General features: G+C 41.9%; 1 protein-coding gene across 17 annotated transcripts in view; it reads right to left on the bottom strand.

The window, feature by feature from the left end:
* EPB41L3 (erythrocyte membrane protein band 4.1 like 3) overlaps positions 1-16,540 on the bottom strand; it is a 219,037-nt gene that overhangs the window by 100,151 nt on the left and 102,346 nt on the right. The gene's annotated exons all lie outside the window — the stretch shown is intronic.

Below are 16,540 nucleotides of genomic sequence, written 5' to 3'. Positions count from 1 at the left end.
AGGTCTGCTGAGAAGGAGACTCTTCCTGTGAAAGCTCCCCTTCCTCTGTGGAGGAGTCAGAGGAGGGAGGGCGTAGAGGTTGGGAAGGCTGTATAGGGGCTGGGATGGGAGGGGGGTAGAGGTGCAGGAATGGGGTCAGAGGGAGGAGGGCGTTTCTTGGGAGGTGGAGGAAGAGGGTCCCTCTCAGATGAAGTAGAGGACACTGGTAAGGCAGGTCTCTTAGGAATGCGACGCCTAGGTGGCCTGGGAAGGAAAAAACCCTTCTCATTGGGCAGAATCACTCCCCTGGTGGGGCTGGAGCCCAGGGAGAAAGAAAGAAAAATAGGCTTGGAAGTCTGAGTCTTTTCTCTTATTGGCACACTTGGTAGGGAAGAGACTTCAGATTTAATAAATTCCCGCAGCCATTATTCGAACTCAGGGGCCGGGTGGCCACGTGGGACCCCAGATGGAGTGGGGGTTTAACTCACATTTGTATTGGCTGCTGCGGTTATTCTTGGCCAATTGCCACTGGAACAGGCATAGGGCTGGCAGAGCTGGGTGTTGCTGGCTGGGATGGGGGGGATGGCTGGAAGACCATGTTCCCCCTCCCCCGGGACGCTGCCAGTATCAGTTATCGCGGGCGTACACCGGTCGCCCATCCCGGTGATGGCAGAAGATGAACCGCCCTGCCCCTGAAGAAGGGCATGAGGAAGGCGTCGTGGCAATCTTTGTTGGCACACAGCCTGCAAAAGCAAGCGCTCACTCAAACATGCCACAGGTACTTTAGTTTTCTTTTTGTGGCACTTATGCTTCTCATGGGCCACCTTCTGCTTTTTGGAGGGCTTACTTGACTCTCCTTTATTGCCCTCTCCTGCGCCCAAGTCTACCTCCTCATGGATCTTGCTCTTTTTGTCTGCCTTGTGGGGCAAGGCAGAGGCCACTTCCGCTGGGAGCATGCCTCCCAATAAGGGAGGGATGATGGAGGTAGACGCGCCAGCCAGCACAGTAGGCAAAGGAGAGAGAGAAGTTTCCCTCCGTGACTACCCGCATCGTGGGCTTTTCCCCTGGGGCATTTGTTAGGTTCAGGAGGGTTTCCCTCTGCTAGAGAGCCTCCCAGCAAATTGCCGACATGAGCCAGTTCCATTATGCAGGCTAAAAGCAGGCGTGAAGAGCCTCAGGGGGAAAGCGAAAGTAAAAAATGCAAATACTAAGTAAACGGCTGGAAAGAAAAAAGGTCGCTTTGCAAAAGAAAATGCTAAGGACTCCCTACCCACCCTCACACAGTGAATAAAGGATAGGGGGAGAAGAAAGGAAAATAGCAAGCCTGAGAAACGCTGGGCTCTTTGGAAGCGTGCTGCTCTGAGGCAAGACAGGAAGGAACTGGGGAATTGCGCTACGCCTTCCGAGCTACCGGATATCAGCTACAACTTTAAAATTACTTCCTGTCTCTGAGGCATGATCGGGAATACAACCTACTATCTAGGATTAAATCAGACAACTGCGGAAAATAAACACATAAATAAATTAGTGCTATCAGAAGTCCTGGTAAAAATTATTTTTGCACATATGCACGTTTTGCATCACCTTCATATGTGAGAGTGGCATCAAGGAATTTGAAATTGACAGAAGTTGTCCTAGGCCGACTAAAGGTAAAGTGTGCCTTCAAGTCAATTTCGACTCCTGGAGCCCACAGAGCCCTGTGGTTTTCTTTTGGTAGAATACAGCCTTTCAGCTAGCTGTACAGAAACCAGAGCAGATGCTAACCACATCTTTGCTATAAAATATATGTGTAGTATTCCCTATGCAGAGTCGGCATACACCCACCCCTCCAGTATACTACTGCTTGGAGCAGTAGTGATCGAATATGACCTCATTTTTATAGTCCCAAGAGAAGAAATGGCCTTTTATGTGTCATTTGTGGCAGTAGCATGGAATTACCTATTGTTGGGATTTTCAGCCATCTATAGTATCAATCCACTCATTCACATATGCATAAAATTATTTGGTCTCAAAGTTCAATCATCCTCTCTTTTCTCTCTTCTTCTGTTCCTCATTTACATCTGACCTCATTGCTTTATCTTTACTTGAGTAACCTCACCTTTATAATCTGTAGGAGAAGAGCTGAACAAGTATGAGACACATGAGAGAATTAGCTTCTTAGAAATGAAGAATGCTATTATAGTGACTCAATTGCCACATTTTACAGCAAAGCTATTTTTGCGTGCAACACTGCAGTCTCATGTGTATATGAAATGCTTAACAAGAACAAAAAGTCATAGCCTATTAGAGAAGGCAAGAAATCTTTCTCTACTTCTGCAGGTAACATAAAATATCTGTATTAGCATGGCTTCCACAAGGAAAAATGGGAATATATGAAGTAAACATGCAGCTTTGTCAGCATGTAGAACATCTTTGAGTTTATTAGGTAAGATGAAAACCATCAAGAACTTAATTATGTTGTGTTCCTTTTATAAAACAATGCAGAATTATTTTTTAAGTTCACATGATGTGTGTGTAAGAAGATTATACATATGCCCTCTTTCCCCTTCTTTAATATAGATTTGCAAAAGTTACCAGTGCTGACCCTATAAACACGGGCTCTCAGCTGCAGTATTAGGAAGCTGCCATAAGATTGAGAATCGTTCCTTCTAATAATGGCATACTTACTGTGATGTACGTAGCACTGAAATTAAAGAGACTTTCTTTATTCCTTTCTTTTAAAGGATGGGGCTGTAGTTCATTGACAGAGCATCTGCTTTGCACGCAGAAGTCCCGGTTTCAATCCTTGGCATCTCCAGCTTCAGAAATACTCCAGCCTTGAAACCTTGGAGAGCTGCTGTCAGTCAGTGTACTGAGTTAGATGGAAGAAGGGTCTGACTCATTAGGAAGTTTCTTATGCACCCAATTAACTTTTGAAGGCCTGGGGTATTAGTTCCCATCCCACTTACATTGGTATTATCCTTCAGAAATCAATTAAACTTTTCTGAAATTAATGATTTGAGGACGTTACCCTCTCTTTTCAGAACTAATCTAATGCATAATAAATATGGAGTGGCATGAAATTGGGGAAATGTCGGTGCCGATTTTACTCAAATGGCACTAAAAGCAATCTATAATTGTGGAATAACTTATTCTCATTATTTCAAGAGAGATTTTGACTGGATAAATGTTAGGCATGGGTTCCATGAATTCTGGGAGATACTTTCAGAAACACACAATTCAGCCTTTACACTGATCAGTCATACCATCATTTTGAATTAAAATTAGTAGACACTGCTAAAAACAAATACTATTACATACCCCCCCTCCACACACTCCCTATTTATTAAGTCATATATGGTAAAATATATCTACTTTTCTATTTAAACATCACTTCTCCCATCCTGCATCTTCCATAATCACTGCTATAGGAGAGAGAGGCTCAGAGGTTCAGCTGGTTGTCAGGAACAGTTTGTCTGTAGTACAGCAATAGCAAATGCCCACTCTTTCTAGCTGACTGCTTTCAATGTTTACAGTAGGTCAGTCTCTGAACTGCTGACATCTGTGGCAAATGATAGCGATGTAACTGCACAAATGTCTCTCTCGTGGTACCAGCATTTTGAGGCAGAAATAGCTATCAAAGCCACACTCAGACCAGTTATGCAGAAAGTTCTTTTATGGATTGCTTGTCTGCAAGCAGATAATGTCATACGTAAATTCTAGGGAAGATTTTCCACATGATAATTCAAAACATGCCTTCACTGTATTTTAGCTTGCAATGTAGTACCATGCCTTCCTAATGTATGTGCAGTAAATTTGTTGTTCCTTAGGGGACAGAAGCAGGGAATAGGCTTGTTGCTATTGACCATCACCATATTAGCTTTATTTTAAATCCTATAAAATGCATTATATACTGCAGGAGTAGTTGTAGTCATAATGGCTAATTCTGCATGCACAAATACACAAACACTTTCTCTGTTGTGAAATCTCCCTATACTAATAAAGAATTATGCTTAAGGCTTGAGCATTAGTACTCATAGTGATTGCACTAAATCAGCAAATCGATACAGCCTACGTGCTTGAATACTGGAGAACAGAGTAAGGGTATTCACATGACTGGAGACAGGATGGGCCGGCCGGGGGCAGGGGAGGATCGTCTTCCCCCAGATGACTGTTCAATATTGGTGGAAGCAGGGACCAATGACAGATTAACAGAAAGGCAGAGTATGCAATTTGCCTATGGCAGCAAAATTTGAGAAGCAGCAAATTTTGCTGCAGGGAAGATGGGGGAAGTCCCCCCTTTTTAAAAACACCGCTGAGTAGTGGGATGGGGGTAGTAAAGGACATAGTGACAGCTGCTGAGTGAGGGGAAGGTTTCCCCATTTACCTTCTAACACAACGCCGCTGCCTGCATGGAGGGATGGGGCAACGGGGGAAAGAGAGAGCTCATTTTAGCTCCTCTCCTTCAAAAACAATCACCGCTGCACAGCGGGATGGGGCGACAGGGCTGGCGAGAGAGAGCTCCTTCCAGCTCTTTCCCAAATGACTGAATGGGCCCATCTGCAAGCAGTCCATTATAAGCCTTTCTCTGCCTCTGCTGCCTCCATCCCTCCTCTCAGCGGTGTTTTTAAAAAGGTAAAAGGGGGATTCCTCTTGCTCCCCTTGCAGCTGCAGCCGTCCCCAAAGAGAGGTGGCAAATTCTTAGCTGCCTTCAAGTGTCAAAAAGCTTAACCCACCCCTGGCGGGGACCACATATTTCCACATGATTCATGCTGTTCCAGGCTACACAGATCTCCAGAAGCTGGGACAATGTGTCCCAGCCTCCAGAAATCCCATAATGCACCGCACAATGAGCACAGTGCATTGGGGAATTCCCCGGGAAAGTAAAATTCAAGGTTATTATAAACGTGTATATCAGAACATTTGTTCACCCAGGCTTTTAATCAGAAACTGTTTCACTATTTTGATGATTTTCAATAGTTTTAATGTTTTAAGTTTTAAATTGTTGCAATATTTTAACTTGTTGTTTTTATTGTTTTGTTGTAAACCACCCAGACACTTGCATTTTGAGTGGTATACAAATATGATAGATAGATAAATATCAAGTTTCCCATGTAACCATTTCATAAAGGAAGCTTATAAAATAGTCACTGTGTGTATGTAGAAAACATAAGTTTAAGATCTACAATCTTATATCCAAGGCCTCTCCTTTCAGCTATCAAAAGTCCAAATTCACAATCATATATATAATCCAAAAGGTTTTCTTCATAATATTGAATCCAGATTTACAATGGATAATCCAAGGAGCATTCTTTGTAGAACCTTGAGGCCAAACAAGTGGCATGTGGCAATCAATTCATAAATCCTTGTAATCAATAAAACCGATTTTTAACCCAAACATGTAGATATTCAAAAGGTGCTTGCTCCTGGTTTCAGTTCTCCCAGAGCACTACACATACTAATATCCAAGTTCTGTCTCTCTGTCAGCTTGTGTTTGAGAAGTTTTATGGATTTCAAGGATTTATTAATTGCTGCAAAAGAAAACAAAAGAAACAATAGAGAGAAAGCATGCAGATAAATGGTTGATAATTTTTATTTCAAGAGGTCACCATAGGCAATATATGTTTTGTGCAGGCTCAATGTTTTTTAAAAAAGGATAAATACAGAAGCGAATTGTACTCTCAGAATTTGTTACATTTTTGTACTGCTCAATCTAAATTAATAGACCTTGATGGTTTAAAACTAATAAACCTAACAGTTCTATTTCCTGTCAACAGCTATTAAATGAAATAAGGCAGAAATACTGTGCACACATACTAAAGGGTGGGTAACTAGCCACTCTTGGAAGGGACACAAATGGACTACTGCTCTGAAAATTAGATGTCAACTGAACACAAGCAACTACTGGTGTGACATATTTAGAACTTCTTTGTAGAATCTGAAATTCATTTGAACATTCTTAACCCAAGGAACACATTTTGAAAACCTATTAATTTCTATTGGAGAAAATGGTCTATATACACTTACTGGATCTCTCACTGTGTGACTCGAAAAAATAAAATGAAATTAAGCCTTATATGTGCAATAAACAGAACCCTTGCAGATACACTGAATCAACGAGTTCACAGTCAGTTTGGTACCCTGAATTAACACTCAGTGTTTAGCAGGCCAGTGACTCCAGAGTGTTTTCCCTTGCCCTCATTCTAAGGTCATTCACAAACCATTGCATGTTTGCAAATGAGAGGGAATCTGTCCTCTCCTCTTTGTATAGCAAAGATAAATGACAACCCTGATTGCTATCTATCTACCTATTATTTATTTATTTATTGTTCCTATCACCACTTATTCTAGCAACAAAATATCCTGAAAAATGATTCCATCTCCCCTTCCATCTTTATTCACAAAAGGAATTACACCAAACATGAGTTTTCTTGAACAGATAAAATTTAGGTTTACTCTAACTACATAGACCAATGAAAGTAACTGCTGGTATTATTATTTTTGAACCCATGATGTAGTAGAGTGAGTACTGATTTAATAAAAATAGTTATGCAACATATGTGAAAGCTGCTATGAAGATCTTGCAGGCATTCACTCCTACTGCTCATTTGACAATGTTTAAGCCAGAAAACCAATAAGTAAACTTAATATTGAAACCAGCTACCCAAAATGGAACCCCTAGCAGCCCAGACCTTCTAGATATCCAAACTTATTGTATGATTTGCATGCAGTGACATGCCTGAGGCATAACAAGCAGCTTATTTTTTGTATATATAAAGAGCTTAGTTTAATAAAACTGAGTTAAAACTTAATTTGTAGGCTAGAAATCTAGATCTCTTAAATACACATTCCTTTGGTACCCTACTACTGTTTCAAAAACCACTTCTGTTTTTTTATTCATATGGTATGTTTATATCTGTTTCTATTAAACCAGTCCTTGCTATGCCATTTTTAAAGTCGATAATCACCTGAATATGGGAGTTTAAAATCCCCACTATAACTCATAGTGCTTCTGTTACACATATGGCATAATGTAAATGAAGGCTTCATGAGCTATAAACCTCTTATAACAGATTAGAAAGTATTGTCAAGACCCAATTAAGAGCCTCTTTTATTTTCATATAATGTTATACAAAGAATAATGCTGTGAATAAATGACACTGCCAACAATTTACTTAGCAACTACAATCATACTACAGCACTTTTAAAACCTTCTACTTCTAGTAGACTTCCAGTGTATAGATGTATACTTCATAGTTGGTATGTTATAGTAACATGCATATATCAAGTGACATTGTATAATATGGCACACTTTCTATTGGGGCCAGCCTTTTTTTAATACTCGTTGAGCTCACAATCCTAAAAAGCCAGCACTAATCTAAAAAACAAAACAAAAAAAAAACCACCAAACGACTGCTAAATCCTGCTAAGAAGATTGGTGACCTAGTCCTCATTCTGGAACCAGACCAAATTAGGGCCTTTGCTTGTGACATCAGCTGCAGAGATCACAATAGGGCAAGCTTTCTACATACTCGGGCTATAATCTTTAGGGCAGAGTTTCTTAAGTTTTATGAAACTACACACACCATCCTCTTGCCCAGGTCTGACAATTCCTACATACATATCTTCTCCCCATAAAATACAAACTTTTATCCCCAGTCTGAAGCAGCTGAGCTTGTTCTTTATTCGAACTGCTTGTTCTTGTTTTATCCAAACTGTAATACGCATTCTTTCAAAAAAAGAAAAAAGGAAGACAAAGAAAGGGGGTGGGGAGCTGCTGTATTCATGTGTAGCAAACAAATATAGATAGGATTTACATGCTCAATATCACAAATAATATTTTTGACATATTGTAGCCAATACAGTTGTTAACAAATACGTTTTTTCTTTTAAATTCACCTTTTAAGCAGCTGCTTAGCACTGCTCATAACCATAACACAAAATAGTGAGGCTCTTCTCATGCACAGGCAAAACCGGACTAACAAAGTCAAGCCTGGTTTTGCCTGGGCGTGAGAACTGCCGGGATTGGGCACAATCCCGGCGGTGCCTTGGAGGCAAACTCGCCTCCAGAGCCACCCTCTAAATCAGGGTTAAGAGAGTGAACGCTCTCTTAACCTCGATTAACTGATTGTCTGTCAGGGCTGGAAGACTATGGGGCTCTTGGCCAGCCTTGGGAATGGAAGGGGGATCCGCATTATTTATTTATTTTATTATTCATTCGATTTCTATACCACCTTTGCAAAAATGGCTCGGGGCATACACAGAGAAATAATAAATAAATAAGATGGATCCCTGTCCCCAAAGGGCTCACAATCTAAAAAGAAACATAAGATAAACACCAGCAACAGTAACTGAAGGTACTGTGCTGGGGGTGAATAGGGCCAGTTACTCTCCCCCTGCTAAATAAAGACAATCACCATGTTAAAAGGTGCCTCTTTGCCAAGTTAGCAGGGGAACCTTGCATGGTGCATTATGGGAGTTTGGGGGGACAATGTGTCCTGGCACTCTTACCCTCCAAGCTACTGGCAGCAGCTGGCAATCATCTGGGCAGGCAATCCGCCCACCCAACAAATTGTAACAGATTGTTGACAGGGAGGTACGCTTTTTAAGGCTTCTTCCCCGCTGACACTGTAGCCCTTTCTCACTGAGTCTAAGTTGGCCTAAATACAAGATATTTTCCCCACAAAGAATTGATTAAACATACATGTCACAGCAGGTAAGTGTACTAGCCCTCTCACAACCTTGAACAACTCCGCCAGACGTGAAATTGCAGATGCAATACGGGCAGAAAAGAATAGCTTCTTTGCCGCACGTATTGCCTGAGCATAGATCTTCAAATGTACTCTTATTTTGCAATCTGTTGGATTTGAGTCGAGTCTTTCTCCACTTGCGCTCCAGTCATCTACCTTGCCGCATCAACCCCATAGTTCTTCCGTATACCAAGGGGCCAATTTTGAAACGGGTCGGAGAGGACACTTAGGAGCAATCATGTCTACTGCCCCAGTGAGTTTGCTGTTCCAATTCTCTACCAGAGCATCAACAGGATCACCGGCAGAGCCAGCACTAAATCTCTCCAAGGTTTCTTTGAATCCTATTGGACCCAATAACCTTCCCATCCTAATAGGCCCTTCAACCCTGCAAAGGTGGGAAGTGATTGTGAGTCCAACCTTAACCAGATGTTAACATATGTTAAAGCACTGCCTGATTTATTTTTATGTGGATTCCATTTATACAAACCATTGCCAGCAGAGATATGCCTTGAAGTAGTTCATAAAGGGCAGTTTTAATATTGCTGAATCTAATGTTATCATTTTTTTAAATTTAAAATATTTATACGCTGCTCCTCCAGTACACTACTGCTCAGGGAGGCTAAGAGTCAGTAAAATCAATACACTATAAAAATTTGTTGGGGGTGGAGGAAGACTATATATTTATTCTTAATAGCTTAATTTCTGCAAGTTCATTAATGATTTTTAATATCTCAGGTATTAAACCCTTTATACTCTGTACTGATTTTACTTGGGACACTGTTCTTTAAAATCCATGCAAACATCCATCAGTCAGTCGGTCAGTCAGTCAATCAAACACACACACATATCCAGCATACTGTCTATATCCGAGTCAGGCACAATTTTCTCACTGGAAGCCATGAAAGTTGCTCTCTCAAATCGTGTGTATGACTCGACTCTATATCATGAACAAATGTGGTCTTTTTCTGGGTTCTGGGCACTAAAACATTACATGCCATTCAACTCTCAGGTAAGATGTTCGGAAATCTTACGCAGCTTCTTTCACAATGCGATAGAGACCACTGTGTCCTTTCCATACAGTGCACCCTGAATTCACAGGCTGTTTTTTTTTTGAGGAGGGGCCTTGTCACTCACCATTAGAAGCCAGCATTATGTTGTCTTCTGTAGGATATAGATACTACATAATTAAGGTTCCTTCAGCAACAGCATTTAGTATCATCCATTTTATGATGCAGCAATAACATCTCTGTCCTAAACAGATATTGAGGCGGGTCTCACGATCGGTGAGACCTGCCATAACGGCGTTAGTGGGGAGAGCAGGCTTAGCCTGCTCTCCCTGCAGACGATCCCTGCTGCAGCCCTGGGTGGTCGAATAGGCCGCCCACATGACTGCTGGCTCCATCATGGAGCCGGCAGGGGCTTGGGAGTTTGAGGGCTGCGTGGCCCCTGGAAGTTCCAGCATGCTCTGTGCAAGTGCACAGAGCATGCTGGAGAGACCCCCGAGCTGGGAGGCTGCTTTTTAACCTCCTGGTCGGAGTTCTCCTCGTGAGTTACTGCAACGCAGAGCCGCACCGCAGCAACACACGATCCGGAAACCCTGGTTAGCGGAGCACTTGCTCCACTAACCTGGGCTAAGGGGAGGGCTGCACAAGTGGGTTACCCGCTTGTAAACCACCAGGCTCTTCAGCCCTAGCCCAATTTTTGCTGGTCGTGAGAATAGCCTCTTAATCTTGTAGCATTAGCAATGATGTAGTTGCACTCTCACAGAAACCTCAACTTTACATATAAAACTGTGCTTCAAATATCTGCTAGTGACCTTTCCCTTTCCTAGTTTCTATTATATGAGATAGTGTCTATGCTAAATGTCTCTGCTGCAGAGCAAGTGGTCACCAGCCAGATACTTTCATACATCTGCATTCCAGTGCATGGCAGTGTGGTCCAAGATGACTTGGCCATGAACTCGTTAAGAAGTGCTGTTTCTGCTAACGACAAGCCAAATATTTAGGCACACATGTGAGACATGTTTGTCCTCCTACATGCTCCATCTGCCAGTCTAGTCTCTTCCTGACTTTTACTGCCCAACACAATGGGCTTCTTTTCTAGCCCCTTCTTCACAACTGTTGCAAACAACCAGTAAGAGCTGAAACAGGAGAATCATATGTTTCAGTCTCCGTAGGGTGCTTTCCAGATTAAACCTTACAACAGGGGTAAAATGCTTCGGTTTGGCAGGATCATATTGAGAATGATCCCCAGAATCTCAAACTCCTAATATGGGGAAATACAGCTACGTTTTTGTGATGTATGTGCAATGCTGTAGCACTATAATGCAAAGATAAAATCCGAAAGGCATCGGAAATGTGAACGGCACTTTGCTGTCAGCACAAGGACTGCGGTGAAACAACATAGGAAGTATGGAAACACACTTAGCAGATCCGTAGTGATTCTGTTGTAGGGTTTAATCTGGAAAGCACCCAGGACAGTACCATTTCAAACTACAGCTCTGGATAGTTGCCAGGCTCAGTATTCCTGTTATAAACATCTCCCTGCACATAGAATTCTTAGCATACTAGCCAGATATAGAAATCTTTAGCCTTAGGTAGTTTCTATATCCAGGTGGTTTCTTCTCATGGGGAAGCACTTAAACCTGCAAACCCCTACTTACAGACTGGATAAGGGCTACTCCCTCATGATTGTGACTCCTGAGATATTTCCCCTTGTTCCTCTACTGATTAGCCAGCTGTGCAACTTGTATATCATGATGTAGCTAAATAGCTGCCTTTTATTTCAGAGGGGGTGCTTAAGGCAGCGTGCAACATGAGTTAAAACTAGGTTCTCCAGTCAGTTCTGGACTGAGAGCAAAAATTTCTCTTTTTCACAACATTGGATAGCTAGCTAATTTCAAGCCGGATTTCTTTTTTAAAGAAAGGATGGTAGATTGCTGTGTCACTTCATAATAAAAGGTGGACACAGTATTAAAAGTTTCATAAATCAGTGTCTTGAACAAATAAGGTCCTTCCCCTAGGTCTTTCTTAAATGAAGGAGCGGGGATGGAGAGGACATTCCACAGCTCACAGAGGACAAGTAAGAGATATAACTGAACTGTTTTATATTGATAGAGTCTCCTGACCTCTGCTGCTAGTAGTGTTGACAAACCTAGAAAGAAGAATATATTTTTGCTGAGAATCGCTCCACTTGGCTAACATCACCTCTTTAAATAAAGTGGGAAATGGTACCATGGCTGAAGATGTCGGGGTAGAAGGAAATACCTCCTGATCCAACCCAGAACCTGTAGGCGTATCTGCAGCTGGAGTCACATCTTTAATAGCCCTTTTAACTTTAGTTAATAGAATCTCAAATTCTGATGCAGAGAATAATCTGGTAGTACTGGATTTCTCTGCTGGCGTCTGCTCATCTGACAGTTCTTCTTCTTTCTCCCCATCTGAGGAAGTCAAATCAGCTTTTGGGGGATTAGTTACAGGTCCCAGATTATGAGGAACCGTAGGTTGGTTAGTGACAGGCATGACCGATATGGGCTGCCCCCCTTCCCCCAATGGGGCAGTGGGAGTAATTCCCAGTCCTGTATTCGGACCCCCCAGTGTTAATGTAGTAAGATGTTTAGGGGCCTGTATGCCCTCATCATAGAAGTATGATCAAACGTGTCCCTCTTACGACGTCGCCTTCTGCAGGGCCTTGAAAACCTCACCCTTTCCCCTGGGGGAATTGCCCGCCTAACCGGACTGGAATCCGGGGATGAGGAAAAAGATGGGCGTCTAGGTCTACATGTCGCTGGCATTGGTGCAGCAACACAAGTTGTGCCAGGGGCAGAGTTCAGAGAACCTGATAAGGCAGCAGCAGTAGAAACATTATTTAAAACAACCGGTACCAATTGCCCAATCAAAGGGGAGACTAAGGCCAAGCATTGCTTTTTAACAAATTCCCCAAGCCAGCACAATTCAGAAGCCGAGATACGCTCATTATTAGGTCCCAATTATAACTCCCCATCAAGTATATTACTACCACATTCAGAAATACCGCCAGCGTACCGCATTACTGGGGTTACATCATGCTGTCCTGACATTAAGGATACAGGGGACTCCCCTCCATTAACTGTCACAGGAGCAGTGTGCGGGCCGGTCAAGAGACTCAAAATGGCGACCGGCACTTTGGTGGGAACGGCGGTTGCCTCGTTTGTTGGCTGCTGCTCTCTAACCACCCGCATTTGAAGCCGCTCACTGAGAGGAACAGAAGCAGCTAAATGCTTCTTCTTTTTACGCCTTGCTCCCTCCACTTTCAAATGTTTAGTTTTCTTAGCAGCCATCTTAATCACCGGCTCTGAAGACATCAGTGGCGGATTGCAAGGCTCCGGGTTCGCTCCATCCAGGGAGCCCGGTAACTTCAAAAGACCACTTCCTGATGTGGCGAGAATTTGTGGCGATTCGGAAAGAGGGGCCTCTGAAAGGAAACCTCTGAGCATATCCCCAGTATGGGCTAATTCCATAGCCAGATGAGTTAACAACTCGGCGGGGAAGAAAGGTAGTCGAGCGTGTTGAAAACCAAACAAGGAGGGATTTTTTATGTATGCCTCCACGGCCGCTAGAATTATATATGCACAGAAATGGAAGTTTAGTGAACTGCCTTCAAAAGAAGACTGGCTGATAAAAATTTTGGAATATGCGGAGATGGCAAAACTTACAGCACTATTGAGAGATCAAAACTTGGAATGTGTTAAAGAAGATTGGAAACCATTTTTGTTGTATCTAAAGAATTACTTTCCTACTATGGACTTGACAGCAGGGTTTGAAATTTAGTATAAATCGCAGGTTGGTTAGATTAATTATGTTTGTAAGGGTTTCAACTTATGTTTTGATTTATTATCATAGCAAGGGTAAATTTTATAGTTGTTGATTCACAAAGAAATGTGAGCGGGAAGTCCTCCCTTTTTGTGTGTATTTTTAATGAATGATAATATTGTTATTCTTAAAATCAATAAAAATTGAATTTGCAAAAAAAAAAAGAAAACCAAACGAGGAGGGGAATGTGAAAGGGAGCGAATGAACAAACACCGAGAAAAAATTACGAAAAAGGGAAGGTTGAATGCCACAGGGTGAAACAACACAGAACTATTCATCTTAACTGCAAACAGGAGGTACACACACAATGAAGGAAAAGTAGTATAAGACGACGAAAAATGAACTCCTAACGGCAACTCCCTTCCCCCCCTCGCACACAGTAGAAATAGAAAGGTTCTGACAAAAACAGCTGAAGAGAACGGATGAAAAAGCACTGTCTGAGAAGCGAGACAGGACCAGAACTGGGGCTGGAGAGGGAGTTACCAGGGAGCTGTTGGACATGCTGAGTTTCTATCGACCCTGTCTCAAAGCATGCAGAACGTAACCTAATACCCGTCACGTGATGGATGCCCTCCCCATACCTTGGAAAAAGAAGAATATATTTTGCTGAGAATCTGACACATTGCAAACTTGGTGTAACCAAACACTTTTAAGTTATCACCATTGTCAATGCACAGGTATGTATATAGGGTCCCAACCTGGCTGGAATTCGAGCTGGTTCAGGGGTTCTAGAGTTTTGTTGTTGTTTTTAAAAATTAACTTGCCATCTGGTTCAGTGGCAGCCTCAACATTGCTGCCGTGGCTGCAGAGAGAATATCCGATGGTCCCTGCCCCGCCAGCCTCCCCCCAGTCTCCCAAGGCCCGTTTTGGCCCTTTCTGAGGTGAGGGTGGCCATTTTTGAGGTCGCCGCGCATGCACCCTGGCCATGTGGCCAGGGTGGATGTGCAGCAGCCTCCAAAATTGCCACCACTTCAGAAAGGAACAGAACAGCCCAAAAATGGGCCGAATCAGCCCTTTGGATACTGGGGAAGGCCGGCAGGGGGGTGGTCCTCCAGAGGACCACCCCCCACAACTGTGGCAGCACCCCCAAGGCCTCCACTGAACCCAGTGGTGAGGAAATATAATAACAGTAGTAGTAGTAATAATAATAATAATAATTATTATTATTATTATTAATTTCTTGTTTACACAGTCAGACAGGTGTTATTGACTGGTTTGTTTTATCCAGACATCAAGTCCTTCCCAGGGACCTAGGATGGCTGAATTTTATTGTCAATGTTGTTGTTGTTGTTATAGATATCGTTGCAGAATATAGGCTGTTCCCAGTAAAGCTGCTTTTTGTAATTGGCTGATGGTGATTTCTGTGGCCCCTATGGTTGTTTATTAATTATTATTATTTATTATTTTTAAAAATAACTCTAGAACCCCTGAACCAGGCCTGAGCTGGCTCGGGAGGTTTGGCTCAACCTCAGGCCGAACTGGGCCCAGATTGGCTCAAGGGCAAGCCCTCGAGCCAGACCAGTTCGATGTTGAACCAGCTCAAGGTGGTGCTGGTTCACACTTCTACATGTATATACATTTATTATTATTATTATTATATATTATAAAGGAATATTCAAATATCAGTACATTGATTTATCATTTTTAGAACATTCTATGAAACCTATATACAACCTCATACCAGAAGTTACATTAACAGAACCAGAAAAGCAATGTGGTGTGTCAATCAGCCACCGCTTATTGATCATGTTCTTGCAATTTTATACCAATTGCATTAATCATGCATTAAAAACACAAACAGATTAGCTTTGGATCCTGGCATATTTAATGCTAAAAACTCAAGAGGTGAAACTGCTAGATCAGATCAAGAATATATCTAGCCCAGCATCCTGGTTCCAACAGTGGCCAGACATATACTTCCACAAAGGCAACAACATTTTCCTCATGTTTGCTACTTCACCTGCTGCAACTTATATTTGGTGGCATACTATCTCCGAATATGGAGATTTTATTTAGCTATTGTAGCCATTCACTGATCGACCTATTCTTGCTCTCAAGCAATCTGTCACAATCACATCTTATGACAATCAATTCCATAAGTTAATTATGCTCTGTGAATAAAGCACTTTCTTTTGTCTGATGTGAATCTACTATTGACCAGTTTCATCGGGTCAGCTCTAGCATGATATGAGTGAGTGGATGAGACACTCTCTATTTCCACACCATGCATATTTTTATAAAACCATAATACCCTTCAGTTACTATGTTTTTCGTTAAATTTAAAAGCCCCTTTTAACCTTTCCTGGTACAAAAAGTGCTCCAAACTTTTGATAATTTTGATTCACCTTTTCTGTGCCTATTCCAGTTATCTAATATTATTTTTTAAACAGGGAGACCAGAACTGTATACAGTATTACAAACATAGCCACAACACAGATTTATATACAGGCATTACAGGCTAACTCTTCAATCTCATTCCTAATAATCCCTACCATGGAATTTTCTTTTTTTACCCTTATCTAGTAATGTTGTCCTTAGTGCTAAATAAATTGCTTGGTCCTTCTCTACAGTTACCAATAAGATCCATACCCCAAGAATAAAAGCATGAAACCCTAGACAGGCTATTCTTTGAAAAATACAAAAATCTTTTCATTCAAAGAAGCCCTAATACTCACTCTTCCAATAAGGCACAGCTAGAGAACCTAACTGAAGTGTGGAATAACTGTGACAGTTTTTCATCTATGTTGTTAACTGTTTCTTCTTACTGGCATGCCCTGCTGCTTTACTCTCACCACACTAACATCAGGAGGACCAATATTAAATTCTGAAGCAAAGGCTGAATTGGTAGGTGAGTCATCACATAGGGACACAGAATCAAAGGAAGCCCTTGAAGCAGAAATATTCAATTTACTTTTTCTTTTCTATTGCCAGTGTTGTACTGAATAGAAACTGTCAACCACGTGCATAGAAATCAAATCAATA

Source organism: Hemicordylus capensis, chromosome 4 (genome assembly GCF_027244095.1).
Source record: "Hemicordylus capensis ecotype Gifberg chromosome 4, rHemCap1.1.pri, whole genome shotgun sequence".
Lineage (NCBI taxonomy): Eukaryota > Metazoa > Chordata > Lepidosauria > Squamata > Cordylidae > Hemicordylus > Hemicordylus capensis.
This window is presented reverse-complemented; position numbering and strand designations above follow the sequence as displayed.